Source organism: Pituophis catenifer, unplaced genomic scaffold (genome assembly GCF_029215685.1).
Source record: "Pituophis catenifer annectens isolate HBS135680 unplaced genomic scaffold, rPitCat1.0.hap2 SCAF_1, whole genome shotgun sequence".
Lineage (NCBI taxonomy): Eukaryota > Metazoa > Chordata > Lepidosauria > Squamata > Colubridae > Pituophis > Pituophis catenifer.
The window spans coordinates 261,832,501-261,852,073 of record NW_027256881.1 but is presented as its reverse complement, the minus strand read 5'-3'; positions in this window follow the sequence as shown (position 1 = coordinate 261,852,073).

Sequence of the window (19,573 nt, the reverse complement as noted above, 5' to 3'; positions counted from 1 at the left end):
CTTGAAAATTAATGAGTAGTTTAAAAAGTGACTGTATTATTTCGTTAGAGATGGTAAACTACATTTCTGTTACAGATGAAGATATTATTGTAAGTGTAACAACAATAAAATAGATGGGTTTAAGCCCTTTAATCCCAGCAGCAACCATGGCTGTTTGGGGTTATTAGATGTATACATTTTTACAGCCTGTCTACTGACTTGGGGATGAGTTTGACGATACTTGTGTGCAGCTTCCCTTACTTGTTTTCCTAATTGCATCTGTCAATCGTTTTCTGCTTTTTTTGCCTCTTTTCCAGGGGTGAAATCTAAAATTTGTTACTACTTGTTCTGTGGGCATGGCTTGGTGAGGGGGGGGGAGTAATGTGACTGGGTGGGCGTGGCCAACTTTTTTTTTTTACTTTTAAAAGCATTTTGTCTACAATTTTAAGAGGTTGAAGAAAAAAATGCTTTTAAAAGCCTCTGAAGATCCCAGATGAGCAGTGTGATCATCAGAGGCTTTTTTATTTTTACTTTTAAAAGCATTTTTTCAGCCGAAGAGGTTGTAGAAAAAATGCTTTTAAAAGTAAAAATAAACAGCCTCTGATTATCGCATGGCTCAGCTGGGCATGGGTGGGGGCAGGGATTTTTGCTACTGGTTCTCTGAACCACCCACTGCTATTGCTACTGGATCGGGCGATCACCCCTGTTCTTTTCCCTTTAACTAGTGTTACAGTAGAAGGAACAGATTCATCTGAACTGAGGAGGAAAATAAGGGGAAAAAATTCTGCCTCTGCCTACCAGCATCCATTGCTATTCATCTGGCTAGGGTCCTGTCAGAGAGTTGAGGGGTGTTTGGAAAGTGAAACAGTATTTGTTGTGTGGACAAGAAGGAGACAGGAAGGAGCCTGGCCATGGCTTAGCTCAAGTATTCTGTATTAAAGCTGCTTCCTGCTGTGAAAGTAAAACTTAAAATGAAACTCCTCTCCTCTGCTTGTGTTTTGCATTTGGAACAGATTTCTTTTCAGGTGGGGAAGGGGAGTAGAACTCCTTAACATCAGAGTGTGTTAATAATAATATAGGAAATACTAATGCTCTGATGGTCATTTCGAAAAATCCTTTCTTAGTGAGCACCTAGAAACCAAGAAAAATATATGTGGCAAATTTCAAGTTTGTAGGCTATACAGTTCTGGAGATTTCATGATGTGTGATTGGTTTTCACTTTTATATATATAAAGATGGAAAAAATTCTGTGGTGATTTATCTTGGTCTGATTTATATATATATATCTCAAAAACCTGGCATTTTAACAGGGTGTGTAAACTTTTTGTATCCACCGTACTTTCCACTTCTTCAGCCCAAGCTATGTTGCCGAACTCAATTTCTATCTTAAAATATTCAGCACTGTTCATTCAGCTAGACTTCCTGGAAAAACATCCCTCTCCCAGCTGGTGAAGGAGGTAGTAGTAGTTATGGAAGGATGATAGGAAATAATTAATGTTAGAATCCTGAGTTGTTGATTGGCCATATTGCAGTGCCCCTGTCTGATCAGAGTCACACTGATTGTACAGTGATATTGTGCTCCAGAATGGATGTATAATATATAAATCTGGCTGATAGACAGAAATGGAAAGCATGTGTACATTTAGAAGGTTGGCTGTAACTAAAATACGAACAGATTGCTTTGGCTGATACTCTACATATATTCACATCAAAAGTCAAACACAATTTTTATTAGCACAGTGTGCTTATTTTGTAATTTAAAACTGAGCACATCCAGCCTTGTTATGTATTTGGCTTCCTCACAAATAAAACCTGAAAAGATTTCCTGGAGAAAAAGAAACCCTGAAAGGACTAAAAAGATCAAACCACATTTATTTATATTGTCAAAACTTTTCATGCCCCTAATTTATTAATCTAAAGCTATTATAAAATGTCATTTAAATTAAAAAGACAATTAAAAAGACAAACTATAATGGGTAGGAAAGACCAACATAAATTCATTTGGTTTTAGGACTAACACATGCCAACAACAGAGCCTTAGGTGAAGACAGTCAATACAGATAGTCCTCGACTTATGATCACAATTGAGCTCAAAATTTCAGTTGCTAAATGAGATATTTGTTAAGTGAATTTTGCCACATTTTACGACCTTTATTGCCACTTGTTGTTAAGTGAATCACTGCAGTTAGTAACCTGGTTGTTAAGTGAATTTGTCTTCTCTGTTGACTTTGCTTTCCAGAAGGGGATCACATGACCTTGGGACACAGCAATGGTCATAAATATGAAGCCGTTGCTAAGCATCTGTATTGTGATCACGGGGATGTTTCAAAGTTCATAATTGTGAAAAATGGTCATAAGTCACATTTCTTGGCGCCGTTGTAACTTTGAACAGTCACTAAATGAACTGTTGTAAGGCAAAAACTACCTGTACAGATAAAATCAAGTGCAATGTTCTCATTGAGTTTCCCTTTTTAATAATTAATTATTAATAATAATAATAAAGGCCAACCTCAGTGCAAAATCATTACATTATGGTGTGATACTGCCTGTTATTGTATACAGTTGGATACTAACAAACCTACTAGTTCGGCTGGGGAAAAGGGAAGGTGTGATAATGCCAGGACTTCCTCATCTATAAATTATTAGAACCAGTTTGAGACAACTTCAAAGAGCCATTAGGTATTAGATATTAACAATATCTTATAATCTGTGCCAACACTTCTAATGGCTGAGTTTGTGTAAATTCCTTCTTTAAAGGAATCTCCCTTATCTCAAAGGCTCCCTAAGCCAAGCTTAGCACAACCTTCTTAGGCCATTCACATCATCTATATTCCTGATTTGTAAATGTCCTAATTAGAATATATTTACCAAGGGTGCAGTAACTAAGGTGTGCTTAATGGGGCTTTGCAGAGTTTAAAGGGCTGTTTCAATTTCACAATGCTTTAGTCAATCACCCCGAAAAGGTAGATTCATGGATAGCAAGGGAAATGTGCATGAAAGCTGCAGATCAGAGCAGATGGCTTTGAACCTTTTTGAAGCCTTTCAATACTTTACATAGTGGAAGAGAATGGCTCTCTAGCACTGACATGAGTAGCTAGCCAAGGAATTTTATCATCTCATAAATTCTTTGTTCTTTAGTGGTGGCCAGGATAAAAGGGCTTTGCATTTCATTCACTTTATCAGCTCTCAATTTCTTTAATATGGCTTGCCATAAACCTTGATTTTGCTTTCTCATTTGCTGATGAAATATTACACTTATGCAATGATCTTGCCCAGCAGAACTCAGAGTTCAGCACTGCTCTGAACTTGGGCTCAGGACTGATTAATCCAGTCAATATTCTAAGGCCAAAACAGTGTGCAGTCTTTTATAGACTGTATGATTGTGGCAGATTCTCAAAATGGCTACAAATGCCTGCTTAAATTTGTAGTATCGTTATCTCCCAAGGCTAGCCTTCTTCAGCTGCTCTACTAATTGTTTCCAAGAAACCTCAGTCTGAAAGAATTAAGTCTTGCCAATGATATAGGAATGTTTTTTTTAGAAGAGACCAATCTTGCCAGCCATCTCTGCCAATCCTCAGAGAACCATATGGCAACACAGCAAAACCATGCCACCCCATGAAGCAAAGCACTAGGTAAAAATCAGTGTCATGTCAAGCTTGGCATCCAGAATAGGCAGTGAAAAAATCAGATTTTGGGGGGTACTTTCTGCATTGAATCATCTGCCTAAATTAGATTTGTTTCCTGGTTAATTGGGATGCTACCATGCTGTTATTTTGTCATTTGTTCCTGTCTTAAAGGTGGTATGGGAAAATAGTTTTGAAAAAGAGTAATGAAATAGTTGAAGATATCTGTATGAAACCTGGCAGATTAATGTCTACTAAATGATATTATATCCACTAATATTATTGGTATTTCCATCTCATTTTGTAATAATAATAATAATCATCATCATCATCATCATCATCATCAGTAGCTATTGCAGCTATTTTGATGCTTCCTCGTGATACCCTTTGGATGAATTATTTTGCAAAACCAATTTCAAGACTCAAAGTGGCTCAGGTTGAACTGATTTGCTTAGATTTTGAATTGTAAATCTAAAATAACCCTTTCTTCATTGCTCTAACTGTATATTTCACAATTGAAATTCCTATTCCTATTCCAACCTAAATAGTGTAAGCTATTTTGCAATAGACTGCCATGCCAGCAGATACTGGCTAAGTATGCATCATAGCTCATTTATTTTCCTACTAACTTCTCAGTATCTGACAATAGAGCTAATTTGGTGCAAAAAGTGATAAATGACTCATCTCCTTTATCATATATCACTGATTCTCCAGAATGTTCTGCGTAATGAGTAGAGCATGACAATTCTTTCTTTTCCCTTTAAGATCACTCTTTGTAGAGGCATAAAACACTTTCATTGCTATAAAAAGTATCAGATGGTTGCAGAATGTCACTGTAAGTTATTTCAAAAGAGGAGGAAAAAAGCATACATTTGGAATAAGAAATAATTCACATTGTCAAGTGATATTCAATTTGCCTTTTTTTCTCACGGAAGTCAACACTTCTTTAGCAATATTTTTAGACCAATGTGAGGAAAGTAACAAGCTTTTGTTTAACAATGAAGTAAGAATCATTGGCCAATGAGCAGGACTACTGAACCCATATGGCTATCTTTATTTGCTAAATTGGGGACAAACTATCAGACCATGAGGTAAAAAGTACACTGTGTTCAAAATAACTAAGCAAACATTATTGGAGATCAACCATCAGCTTATTTTTCATTGGTTTTTGTTCATTGTTCATTGTTCATTGTTCATCTTATCCATTTACCTTTCCTCGTTATAACTGGTACAATTTTACCATAAATGCCTGTTCAGGTTTTAAAGGTAATAGCAAGCCTATCCACTTCCTACTTGTCATGGCACAAAACATCTGTACTTATTACCCAATTTTGAGGGACATGTCCTCATGACATTAGCACCATGTCACCCATCAGTATTCAGTATGAAATCAGAGCAACAGACTGATCTCCTTTTCCTCTGCTGTACTGATCATCTATAAACCATAGATCATACAGTAACTGGACCAATACACATCAGCCATTTTTAGATTTTGATTATTAAATTTAGTTGCTGCCCATCTTGCGGTTTGTGGAAACTCTGAGCAATTACCAGTAATAGAAGTGCAAATTAATCAGCAAAATATACTTAGATTTTGGATATACAGTATTTGCTTAGATACAATCCTTAACAATCCATAGGAGTTATTTTAAAACCTGATAGCTTTTATGTTGGCTTCAAAATTCCAAGAGTTTCAATGAGTTTCTCTATCTAACTCAATAACTTATTTATTTACTCTAAAAATGTGTCTGTCTCATTTAGTCATAATGGTGTATTCAGACACCCAGATGGATTAAAGCCTGAAATCCTTTATATCTCCAATCTGCTGCTGGAACAACCTTAGAGGCATATGTGATTGTTCCAGTTTAGAGCATGTATTTTCTTCTTCTCCTGCTATACATCTGAAATGGACATTCTAAGGAAAAGGGTGTCAAACTCGTGGCCCAAGGGCCAGATGTGTCACGTGCTGCCCCCACCCCCATATGGTTTTGCGAAGGGGAAAAAAGTCCCAATACATCACATGATGCCACCATGACAATGCGAGTTTGACACCCCTGTTCTAAGGCATCCTGGAATCCTGGGCTCTATCTAACAAAATGAAATTTAATGTATATAGAAGTAAGGTTCTACACATAGGCAAGAAAAAAACCACTGTGCTGATACTGAGTAGGTCAAACTTGGCTCAGTGTCAGTAACTGTGATAAGGATCTTGGAGTCTAAGTGGACAACCACTTAAATAAGAGCCATGGTGGCGCAGTGGTTAGAATACAGTATTGCAGGCTACTTCTGTTGACTGCTGTCTGCCTGCAATTTCACAATTCAAATCTCACCAAGCTCAAGATTCACTCAGCCTTCCATCCTTCCCAAAATGAAGACCCAGATTTTATGGAGCAATATGCTGACTCTAAACTACTTAGAGAGGACTGTAAAGTACTGTGAAGTGGTATGTAAGTCTAAAGGCTATTGCTAAATGTGAGCCAGCAGTGTGCAGCAACAGCTGAAAATAAAGCAATGCAAAGCTAGGTTGAATTAATAGAGGGAATAGCATCAAGATCATGTGAAGTGTTAGTACCACTTTACAAAGCCTTAGTATGGCCACACTTGGAATACTGCATCCAGTTTTGGTCACCACAATATAAAGAAGATATTGAGACTCTGGAACGAGTATGGAAAAGAACAACAAAGATGAGTAGGGGGCTAGAGGCTCAAACATATGAAGAACATATGCAGGAATTGGGTATGTCTAGTCTAATGAAAAGAAGGTCTAGGAGAGATATGATAGCATATTCCAGGCTTTCACAAAGAGGAGGGGACTATTTTCCAAAGCACCAGCAGGTAAGACAAAAACCAATGTATTGAAACTAGTCAAGGAGAGAAGCATCCTAGAATTAAGGAGAAATTTCTTAACAGTGAGATCAATCAACCAGCGGAATGGTTTGCCTTCGGAAGTTGTGTGTGGCCCATCACTCCACGATTTCAAGAAAAGATTGGACAGCCATTTGTCTGAAATAATATAGACTCTTCTGCTCAAGCAGAGAGTTGGATGGCCTACAAGGTCCCTTCCAACTCTGTTATTTTATGTTCTTTCCTAGTGGTCAGGGATAGCAATCTACTTAGTTGCAATTGATTCAAAGTGTTCATTGAGATAAACACCCTCATTATCTGGTTATTGGATGCACTATTTTCAAGAACATTTCGGTTCTCGGTTCCAGAGACTCAGATACCCCAACGGTTTCTCTTTTAATTGGATTATCAAACTCCCAAGACATTAATATATTTGTCAGCTGAAAATAATGCTATTTTGGTTTGCACATATATATATATATATGTGTGAAAAAGTATGCTGGAAAAATTCTAAAATAGGGAAAGCGCAATGACCCACATAAAAATAAATGTCGAATGAGGGGTGTCAGAGAGAAAAGACTCTTTGTGAGACAAAAAAATTTGTAGTGGATTTTGACTTTAAGAGTGAAAAAATAAATAAATCTAGAGCCACAGTAATACTTTGAAGGTCTCTGGTTTAGGTATCTCTGCTTTGTATTTCGAACCTGTTCTTCTGATCAGTCAGGGAGACTTTGAAGGGGAAGAGAAGTTGGCATAAAATATCCTGATCTTTTATTTCTCTCCTCAGGAAATAAATGGCCTTATGAAACTATAGCATATCTTTCATCTAGAGGTCATTCAGATTACACCAGATAAAAATCAAATTTAAATTGGCTGTTATTTTTTTATAATTGACCCTGGGAGAATAGGGAAAGAATGACAAGGAATTCCCTCGCTTAAATTACCCTGAATTAAGTTATGTGTGGGCATCAACACTGCTTGGCCTGATTGCTAGAACACTGTAAGAGCAGATTGTGAGACACTCGTCTCAGGTGCAAAATCGAATTTGGTGTGATGGCTGCTGTTTTCATGGTTTGTTCCATTTGTTGTTAAAGATAATGGTTCTTTAAAGGCCTTGTGAAGGGAATGGGGATGTTAAGTGTGAGAAAAGCAAGAATGCATACATATAACTGTTTAATTTTGCAAGATATTGTCCTACCTAGAGTTAATAATAATATGCTATTCAGACAACCGCTCTGGAAAGGAGAAATACAGGTAAATGCTGACACTGGAAACAAAGAGATGAAAGGGTGATATCTGGGCTTTTATCTGTCAAGAAAAAACTGGTTTATCATAGGCAAGCAGGGAAAAGGCAAGCTATACAAGTGCCTGAAAATAAGATTTACTCCATTTAAACACAGTGATTTATTATTCTTTTTATATAGGTGGTTCTAGCCCTACTGAGCTTCCCTCTTCTGCTTCAAGCTAATTATAAGCTTTTCACATTAGAAGAAGCATTGTATGTTTTTAATGTACCAGTTTCCCTTTGTTCTATCCACATCAGAGAACACAGCATAATTTGGGTAAATATGAAGATCAGCAACTATTCTTGATAATTTTGTGGTGGAACCCTTTATCTATAAAAAGTAAATCATTCCTTTAGCTTATTTTTTTTCCCACCAGGTGTTGTGATAATGATGTTTTAATACCCTATAGAACAATACAAGTATGCTAATTGCATAAAAAATATGCAATTCTAACTCTGTTTATGTATGACCTTAATTAAGCATATTCTGATGATCTTCTAGGATCTCAAGGAACTGTAGTATAGAAAATATTTTGTATTCTTAATTTTTATCATCAGAAGATTTTGAAATAAGTTAGACAGAAATATCCTGAAGTCTGTTACTCAGGGATTATATCATGCATATACTATGATATCAAAGTACCAACAGTGGTGGGATTCAAATTTTTTTACTACTGGTTCTGTGGGTGTGGCTTGGTGGGCGTAGCAGGGGAAGAATACTATAAAATCTCCATTTCCACCCCATTCCAGGGGAGGGATACTGTAAAATCTCCATTCCCTTCCCACTCCAGGGGAAGATTACTGCCAAATCTCCATTTTCTCCCAATCAGCTGGGGCTCGGGAGGCAGAGAATAGATGGGGGAGGGGCCCATCAGAGGTAGTATTTACTGGCTCTCCAAACTACTCAAAATTTCTGCTACCAGTTCTCCAGAATTGGTCAGAACCTGCTAAATACCACCTCTGGTACCTACCTACCATACCAAGGTCTGTATCCTTCATCCAGTTTTAGTTAAAAATTACATTGCTCTCCAACAACTATTCAAATATGTCAGAATCAAAATGGTGGTCATCAGGTAATTTCCCATACCACTAGACACTTGTATGTAGTAAATACAATTATCCAAGGCACAAATTACAGTTCATGACTCTAATTGAAATTTATCTGTGATAAATTTCACGATACTTCCAAAGAAGATTAAGAAGTAATTTAAGTTCTAGCAGAGTTTGAAATTTAGACCAAAATATTTCCTGATCAACACCTTGGACTTCTAAACTGGAACAGCCTATAATACTGTAGTGGTAAACTACTTAGAAACAAATAATAAACCAACTTAGAAGCTGAAAGAAATGAAGAGAATGGTTCAGCAGTTGTAAAATTAAACCCTTGTGCCAAATCACTCTATAAAGCATGTGATTTTATAAGATCAGACAGCAAAAGTAATAGCAACAATGCTCTAAATGACTTTTGTGAGCAGTATGAATTGCCCACAAAATTCTACAACAAATTCACATAATGTTTCCAGAGTCTATTGTTTATTGGTATTGTTGCAAAATATAAACTGTTTCAAGTAAAGCTGCCTTTTGCAATTGACTGATGAGGATTTTGTCAATGCCAATGTTGTTCAAGTGGTGCTCCAGACGTTTTAGTTTTGCACCCAATAAACCTATTTCTATTGGTTTGACCTTTGCTTCCTTTTGCCATAGCCATTCTACTTCTGTTTGCAGGAATTTGTATTTTATTATTTATAATTCTTTCTCTTCTACTTTGCAATCCCCAAGTTTTGCAATCCCCAAGCACTATTCAGAGTTTTTTGTTTTTCTTATTGACAATTGTTAAGTCTGGGGTTTGGGAAGTGCTTCTTTGTTTGAATTCTAAAGTCCCAAAGTATTTTACATTCTTCATTTGCTATCACTTTTTCTAATGTGTGGTCCCACCCGTTCTTGTTTGCAGGCAAATGGAATTTCTTGCTGCTATTCCAATGCATTGTTGTTGCTACTTTGACATGCTTTTGTTTGTAGCCAATCTGTGTAATATTCTTGCAGCAGCTATAAAGGCGGTCCACTATTTTTTTCAGGCTCTGTGATGCTACCTTGTCCATTCTGGCTTTGTATGCATTTGTTCTTAAGGCTTGATCTTGTGCAGAGTTTCTTTTCAATTTTCTTGCTCTTAGCCATTGCTGGGTCCATGCTGTTATCTGATTTGCCTGATAGCTTGTGTGTGTAACTTGTAATGATCATGGTCATCCAGAATATTGTTATTTCCAAAGGGAATCTTGATTCTTTCACTTTTCACCACTTTGCCCAGTTGATGTGAGGGTGCCTGTCTAGGTAGCTCAGTGGCTAAGATGCTGAGCTTGTCAATCAGAAAGGTCGGCAGTTCAGTGGTTCGAATCCCTAGTTTAGGTCTCCTGTGTGAGCAGGGGGTTGGACTAGATGACCTCCAAGGTCCCTTCCAACTCTGTTACTGTTATTATTGTCTAGTTCAAACTCCATTGCAATGTCTTAGTTGTACATACAGACAGTATGGAGAAGTGATTCTATTTCAGGTGATGTTTTTCCATACAGCTTCTGATCATCCATGTATAGGAACCAAGATAGCCTAACAAGATGTTGTTAATGTTTGATAGCCATGGCCTGACTTGTTCAGCATTGTTGGAAACAGTCCAGTAATATACAGTAGTGGGGATAGTGAGTCTTTTTGAAAGATTCCTCTTTTAGTATTAAGCTCTTTCAGTCAAACCACATGTTTATTGGACCCATGTCCCTCCTGGTTGGTGCTGGCTACTCAGAAGGTTACACGAGGCTGGCTCCAGACGCTTCCTTGAGTGAGGGTTTCTTGCCTCCCGCCTTGAAAGAGGCGGTGGTGAGGCCCCTCCTCAAGAAGCCCTCTCTGGACCCAGCTGTTTTGGCAAACTATCGTCCAGTTTCCAACCTTCGCTTCATGGCGAAGGTTGTTGAGAGTGTGGTTGCGCAACAGCTCCCTCAGTACCTGGATGAAACAGTCTATCTAGATCCGTTCCAGTCCGGCTTCAGGCCCGGGTACAGCACGGAAACGGCATTGGTCGTGTTGGTTGATGATCTCTGGAGGGCTCGGGACAGAGGTTGCTCCTCTGTTCTGGTCCTATTAGACCTCTCAGCGGCTTTTGATACCATCGACCATGGTATCATGCTGCGCCGGTTGGAAGGATTGGGAGTGGGAGGCACTGTCTTATGGTGGTTCTCCTCCTATCTCTCCGACTGGTCGCAGTCTGTGTTGGCTGGAGGGCAGAGGTCGACCTCAAGGCACTTGGTTTGTGGGGTGCCACAAGGGTTGGTCCTCTCGCCTCTCCTGTTCAACATTTATGTGAAGCCGCTGGGCGAGATCATCCGTGGTTTTGGGGTGCAGTGCCATCTGTACGCTGATGACACCCAGCTGTACATCTCCACCCCAGACCACCCCAACAATGCCGTTGAAGTGATGTCCTGGTGCCTGGAGGCCGTGCGGGTCTGGATGGGGAGGAACAGGCTCCGACTCAATCCCTCCAAGACTGAGTGGCTGTGGCTGCCGGCATCCCAATATAGTCAGCTGGTGCCATCGCTGACTATTGGGGGTGAGACATTGGCCCCCACGGAGAGGGCGCGTAACTTGGATGTCCTCCTGGATTCACGGCTGTCTTTAGAAGAGCATATGACGGCCGTGGCCAGGGGGGCTTTCTATCAGGTTCACCTGATACGCCAGTTGCGCCCCTTTCTGGATCGGGACTCCTTATGCACGGTCACTCATGCCCTCGTCACTTCCCGCCTCGACTACTGCAACGCTCTCTACATGGGGCTCCCCTTGAGGAGCACTCAGAGGCTCCAACTGGTGCAGAATGCGGCCGTGCGGGTACTTATGGGGGCGACATGGCGCTTCCACATGACACCTCTCCTGCGCAAGCTGCATTGGCTTCCAGTGGTCTTCCGAGTGCGTTTCAAGGTGTTGGTTCTCATCTTCAAAGCGCTCCATGGCTTAGGACCCGGTTACTTACGAGACCACCTTCTGCCTCCGATAACCTCCCACCGGCCAACACGCTCCCACAGAGAGGGCCTCCTCAGGGTGCCGTCTCTCAGGCAAAGTTGGCTGGTGACCCCCCGGGGAAGAGCCTTCTCTGTGGGGGCACCCGCCCTCTGGAATGAGCTACCCCCAGGGATACGACTAATCCCGGACCTCCGGACCTTCCGCCGGGCCCTGAAGACTTTTTTATTTCAGCAAGCCGGGCTGGGTTAAAATTCTTTTAATTGGGGAATTTTATGGGCAAGGGGTTTTAAATTGGAGAAGCCAAAGATAATTTAATTTCGTTTTAATGTATTTTAATATTTGTATTCTGTGTTTTTAATTTTGGCTGTTCACCGCCCCGAGTCCTTCGGGAGAGGGGGCGGTATAAAAATTTAATAAATAAATAAAATAAATAAATAAATCACCATTGACCAACACTGGGCCTTCTGTTGTCCCATTGAACTTTGCACAAAGCTTCTGATGTTTCCACTAACTCCTATATTTCTAGATACTTGATTATCCAGGGAGTCAAATTCTATTTACTCCAAGCTACATTCATGTTGGTCTTCCTTCTCTTTTAGTTTTCCAAAATCATCTTGTCAATTAGGAACTGATCTTTTGTTCCTCTGCTGTTTGGGCAGTTTCCTTTCTGCTCAGGTCGAAAGAGCTTATTCTCAACTAGATGCTGTTGGACCGCAACAGCTATCACACTAGTGAGCAATTTGAGAGTTGTTGGTAAGCAAGCAATTGACTTTATTTTGTGCCTTCAACTCAGTGCTGGAAACTGCCAGGACAAGCCTTGAGGTTTTCTTGGCAAGATTTCAGAAGTGATTTGCCAATAAATACGGCCTGCCAGACTCATTGAGAATTGTGTAAATTTAATAAATTGTGATTATATTAATATAGTGTAATTGTTAAAATTTAACTACTTATAAGTATAGAATTTGTAGGCTATTTTTGAGATGATATTATTCTAGCAGGGGAATCCATTAGGTTTAGCCCAGTAAATTGAGAGTTACTATGCAGGAGAAAATTGGGGAATTTATTTAATTAGCTTATTTATTGCTAAAAGTAGTCTATGTTTCCGAGTTTGTATCACCTTGAGTAAAGGAAAAAAAAAGTATGGCTACAACAAAGATGGGACCTAATCAATCAGTCAATATTATAAGTAGATGAGAAATCAATTCCTATGTTCCTTGTATTAACTTTCCTTCCCCGTTATTGCAAACTCCTAACTGCATGCTGCGAGACCTAATTTTACCAGTTGTTACAGCACTAGCTATTCCATTAACAAAAATCAGCAAAAAGTGCCATTTTAGCACTAATAAAGATACATTTTTTTTAAAAAAAATGTTTTATAGAATGGTTTCTACTGTATGGATTATAATGCATACATACTGACTACAGCAATTTCACTTTTCTAGTGTGTTAAAATTCTAGCTTTTAAAAGAGACTGAAGAATGCTTTGCCTCTGAAGCTGATACTGTATTTCTTAAACTTCTATACTTTCTGCCTTCCAAGAAAAATGGAAAGAACCAGAGTAAAATACAGGATGATAATTGCCATTTGATGAAGTCATCTGGAAATTCCAATGTTAACTGTCTTGTGTGAAAGCGATGTGGCAGAATACAAGTGGGGTTACCAGAGTTTTCTCGGAAAACTCTTTAGTTCTACCAATATGCTCAGTTTATCACAGTAAAGAATAAAATTAATTCATAATTAGCTTTTCCACTTCTATTTGTATTAACTTGTCATAATACGTTTATCTTGCTAAGTCGAGCTGACATTATCATTTGCTTTGGTTTCAGCTGAAATATGTGGAATTACAAAATGGTATACAGAATAATCACATTTATTTATTTGCCAGATTTAAATGTTATTTTTTCACTAGAGTTTACATGGGAATCGCCTCTATTTTTGTCCCTGCAATCCCAATCGTATAAGGTTGGCTAGGCTGAGAGAAAGTGATTAGCTCAGTTAACATTATGGACAAAGACAGAAAAATTATCATAAATAATTTTTAGAAAAGCTCATCTAGAATCCTCAGATTGAAGCTGAATAAAATTGTGGAGTAGCTCAAATCCAGTAATTTGAGTTTACATGTCTGACATATTCTACTTGTAATTACAGAGTGCAGCCACAGAAACCTGGTTTAGAATATATTGCAAGTTTTAATTAAGACTTGAGTCATGCATAGGTAGACTCTCACATGAACCATCTTTTCTTCCATTGCATCTACAGCATGAAATTGAAGAATTTAAAGGCAGATTTAGCAGATTTAAAAGTAATAAACAATGTTTCAGTTTAGAATTTTTCTAATTTCTACTGTCACATATGGACATCATGTTGGAGACTTAGGCATGAATCCATCTATAAAGAGTAGCACTAGCACTAGCACTTAGACTTACATACCGCTTCATAGTGCTTTACAGCCCTCTCTAAGTGGTTTACAGAGTCAGCATATTGCCCCCAACAATCTGGGTCCTCGTTATACCAACCTTGGAAGGATGGAGGCTGAGTCAACCTGGAGCCTGGTGAGATTCGATCTGCCAAACTGCTGGCAGCCAGTGATCAGCAGAAGTAGTCTGCAGTACTGCACTCTAACCACTGCACCACCGCAGCTCTTAGATACAAATATAAATTTATCTCAAGAGGAAAATCTACCTGTTCCTCTGATTTGGAATATTATATGCAATAGGTTATAAACAACATGCAGTTTTGAGAGAAATATAGCAAATAGTACAAAACAAATAATTATGAAAGGGCAGATCTGTACCTAAAGGAAAGATAAGATACAATGCATTATACAGTTTCCCATAATGCTGGTAGACGGATAGATTTAAAGAGGAAGCCAAGTATGGCCATTGGATTTATATCCCACCTATATTTTGTACAACTCAAGCCCTCTTTTCCATACATTAACAACGCAAGAGTTAGAATGGGCTGAGAGAGAATGATTGGCTCAAAGTCATGCAGCTAATTTTCATGCTTAAGTGGGGAATGTGTGGGGTGGGGGTGGGACTAGAATTCACAGTCTCATGGCTTCCAGTCCAGGACCTTAGTTACTTCAGCAATGCCATGTGCTAAATAAATAAGTTACTACATCAAGAGCTGTGGCAGTGCAGTAGTTAGAATGCAATACTGTAGGCTAATTCTGCTGACTGCCAACGGTCAGCAATTTGGCAGTTCAAGTCTCACCAATTCAAGGTTGATTCAGCCTTCCATCCTTCCGAGGCCAGTAAAATGAGGACCCAGATTGTTCAGGGCAATATGCTGACTCTGTAAACCACTTAGAGAGGGCGGTAAAACACTATGTAGCTGTATATAAATCTAAATGCTATTGCTATCAAACTAGCTCTCATTTCATTTTGAGCTTGATTGTGCAGGACCTGTGATTTCACGTTACATTTTTTTTAAAAAAAACACCAAATGAAAATCCTTTTATAAAAGCATGTAAAACTACTCAAAGAGGAAAGTTTCATAGTTTTGTTATTCATGACTGCTTTCCAAAATGCTAAATAATGTGCTCATGTGACATTTGTGCAATTATATCCCAAGCAGCTTTTACCTATTTTAGTAGAAACGTTCATTAACTAATCCCTTTGCTCCAAACACCTGTTTGTACAAAAACAGTCTACATACACTATAAAATAAGAAGACAAAACCTGAGGTGGTAAAATGAACTATTTTGCCTCAGAACACAGGGTACAATGCTGCCATTTTGATTATACCCCTATGTGTCAGGGGAGGACCTACATCAGGGAGTCCATATCCTGATATGCTGATTTTTTGCTCCTGGAAAATATAAAAAAAAACAGAACTCCCCTTTAGGCTGAAATGACGATGTGTGCTACATCATGTGCCATTTCAGTACCTTTCTGCAGTACAGTGTCCTGCTTTTGCTGTCTGTATAGAACTTAGAGAGAAAACACTGACTACTAGGAAAGCTGCAGTTTCCATGCCTCAGTACTACCTCAGTTGATATCTGTACACAGTCGAGTAACAATTGCACCACCTATCTTCCATCAGTTCTAGCCAAGGCAGAGAATAATATATTTTCTGGTTGGTAAGAATTAAAGTTCCTTCTCCTGGCATTTAGTTTATTAGCTCTTCCTCCCTTAGCAAAGGAAGTGCCCATCTTATAAAAATGACTTTGTCCTACATTTTTGAGTATGCATACAATTATGCAGATGAATATGGATCACATCATTTTTGCACTAGTCTATGAAAAGGGCAGGCTGACTTATTGGATTTAACCTCCTTTGTTTGTTTTAAAATAACCTGATTCAGCAAGTAATTTATTCAGGAAAAAATGTTGTCTTGACATGCTTCAGTGGCTAGGATATTCGGTTGAAAAACAAAGGAAGAAAAACACCCAAACAACAACTTCCCAAAAAGAACAGATTTTGCACATTTTAAGCTCCAGGGGAAAGGGCCATTAGTACTTTGCTTTGTGCTATCTTTTAACTCATGCTACATTGACTGACAACTGGAGACAACTGGACTTTCTTGTTTTTTTCTTTGGAGATGTTTCACTTCTCATCCAAAAAGCTTCTTCAGCTCTGACTGGATGGTAGGGAATGGAAGGGTTTAAGGAATATAAATTCTTCCATTCCCCAGTATCCTGTCAGAGCTGAAGAAGCTTTTTGGATGAGAAGTGAAACATCTCCAAAGAAAAACAAGAAAGTCTAGTTGTCTCTTGAAAAAGCACCTTTGGGACAACCATGACCTGAATGACTGAGAATCTCCATAGACATGTACCACTAGCAATTAACCACCATGAAGGTGTCCTATAACCTCAGATAGAAGGCGTTGCTAGACCCATGATACTAATTGAGGAGACGGAGCAAAAATATTTTCCATTCTAGTTAAAATGATCATGTCATCCATGTTGATTTACCAGCAAAATGCTTATTTATTGCGGGGTGGGGGGGGATTAGAAATAATTATCCCTATCTACATAAATCTTAATTGTGCCTTCTCACAAAAGGCATCTCTTTTACTCTAAACCACAGGTGTCAAACTCGCAGCATTAGGTTGCCATCATGTGACATTTTTCCCATTCATGGAGCTGGGGTGGGCGTGGCCTGCACATGACGCATCTGGCCCGTGGGCCAGCAGATTGACATCCCTGCTCTAAAGACAACTTTTTCAGCTTCAGTTTAGGGACAAGGCTGAACCATTTCAAAGAGAAATATGGATTGTGGGGGGGGGGGGAAGAGAAAAAGAACAAAAAGATGACATTGGGATGACAAGGACATAGTAAGAAAAAGAATGGAATGGAGAATGCCGATCCATAGGGTCAGATATGACTGAATGGCTGATGACGAAAACTTCTGTTGCTGCCACCAGCTGGATTTCTCATATAATTACACATAAATTCCCATTATCCTTCACAAGCTCAGGATTGTCACTTTCTATTTTCTCTCATTATCTGGTGTTACAGAAGTGTAACTGGTGACTGATTTATTTATTTATTTTTGACAATCACAGTTCAGCAAGGTCCGGCCTTAGAATTTAGCTTCCTCAAACAGGAAAGGAAAAAAAACCCTACAAGGGTTTTTTCCCTTCATGAGGGGGAAAGATATAGTGACTTGGCACATTTTTGGATTTATGACCTTGGATATATTAGTACTGAGCTCTGACATTGACCTGACAGACACCCAGATCAAAAAAGGCTATTTTAGGTCTTCTACAGAGTCCTCTCTGCTATTTCCCTTTCATCACTTCAGAACAGGTCTTCCTTCAGTAATGTCCTTGTCATCATGTTCAAATTGTGGGACATGACAGCCATTCATATTCAGCCTTTCCTACATACCCTCACTTCAAAGAGGGAGCTAAAGCGAACAAATCTTAAATGACTGTATTCTAAATGTGTGTTGGTCTATATATAAAGAGAGAGAGAGTTGAAAAGAAAAGAATGGGAAAAGCAAAAGGCCACCATCCCAGCCCATTAAACAGACAAAAAGCATATCAAAAGAAGAGAAAAAAAAATATAGAACATCATATGGAAGAAACATTAAAAGCCACACTGGTTTTACACATATACATATTTCTAGCCTGAAATAGAATGGCATAATTTTAAACATCCATATCCAATAGTTCTGTGCAAAAAATACACATCTGTAGGAGGGGTAAACTAGGTAATCTATAAGGATTTATTTCATTATTATAATTAAGAAATTTCATTGTTATAATTAAGAAACTAAATAATGTCAGTACAATACTGCATAGACAAAGGATTCAATATTTTTACTGGTCTATTACTTTTAAAGACAATGCTACTTCCCAGAGTTTTAGATATTTATTTAAAAATCATTGTGCATTAGTTTCCAATGTTTTTGCTATGATAAATCCATTTCTAAAAAATAAATTAACTATTAAACTATAGTACTCTGCCACTTCTTATATTTTAATTCTGTTGTATTAGAATTATTTGCCAAAAGTTGTGTAATGTTTCTAATTTCTACTGGAAGTGGTAATATGGGTCAATCTAATTACAAATGCCTCCAAAAATAATAATCATCTTTTTTAATTATTTGTATAGTAAATTGTTGATGATTTGGCAGAATAATTTGAAATAAATTGCAAGTTCCCTTACTTAGTTCAAATCACCTTTTCCCATACCTTTCTTTTGCTTTTTAAAGAGCCTATTGTTCACTTAAAATTAGAGAAGCTTTGTACAATTTTTCTATTTAAAAATGGTCTTGACTGGGAAAATTTCAGAAACATACAATGTAATAATAGCGCTTGATTCACGGAAAGTTAGGTTGGAACTGATTGTAACTGAATCCTTAACAATTGTGGAAAAAAAGGTTGTACATTCAGGCAGAACTCATTTAATGATCACATTGTCTACAGTAGTGATAGTTCCAGTCCCAATTGTGATTGTAAATCAAGGACTACCTGCAGGGCAGTTATTATGCAATTCTTTTTCTGTTTTATTCACTGCTATGTGAATAGTAGAGTGATGTTTGAAATATTGCTGGAAGAAAATGCAACTGAATTATCACCGAAGGCAATACAAATAACTTAAAACTTAATTGATCTTATTTTCCCATATAAAAAATTCTGACTTAATATGTTCTTTCTGTGAATTGAAGATGTTGCAAGTCAATCACAACAATGTTAAAATCATTAGGTTTTTGCCGTGTTTGCTTTACATGAGCAACTCTTACAACATTTTTCTCCTCTCCCATATCCTACACTACCAAAAATGTTGGGAAATATTGTCTCCAGACAATAGAATTATGAATATTTTTAAATCAGTCTATGATTTCTGCATATGCTTGCTTCCTGCAGAATCAGGAAGCAAGTTTTTCTTTCGCATAAATTTTATAATCTGTATTCAAAAGAGATATTGGTCTATAATTCTCTGGTTTTTTAGGACCGACTTGTTCTTTTGGTATCAAAGATATGTAAGCTGTTGTCCATGATGGGGGTATTTTACCCCCTTGTTGAATATTGCAAAATAAATCTCTAAGTTGTTCCACCATTTCAGCTTGCAAGGTTTTGTAATACACTGCAGTCAAACCATCCGTACCAGGAGCTTTGGCTGTTTTTAACTGTTTAATTGCTACTATTATCTCCTCCTCTGTTATAGGATAATTCATTCTTTCCTTTTGTTGACCAGTAATTTTTGTAACTCTTTTATCGTTTAAGTATTTTTCTATAAGTCCATTCTGCACCTCCTCCTTGGCATATAATTTGGTATAGTAGTCCACAAAAGCTTCTTTGATTAATTTTTGTTGAAAAATTTCTTTCCCTCCAATATCAATACTATCTATAGTCCGTATACTTTGTTTTTTCCTCAATATGTAAGCCAAC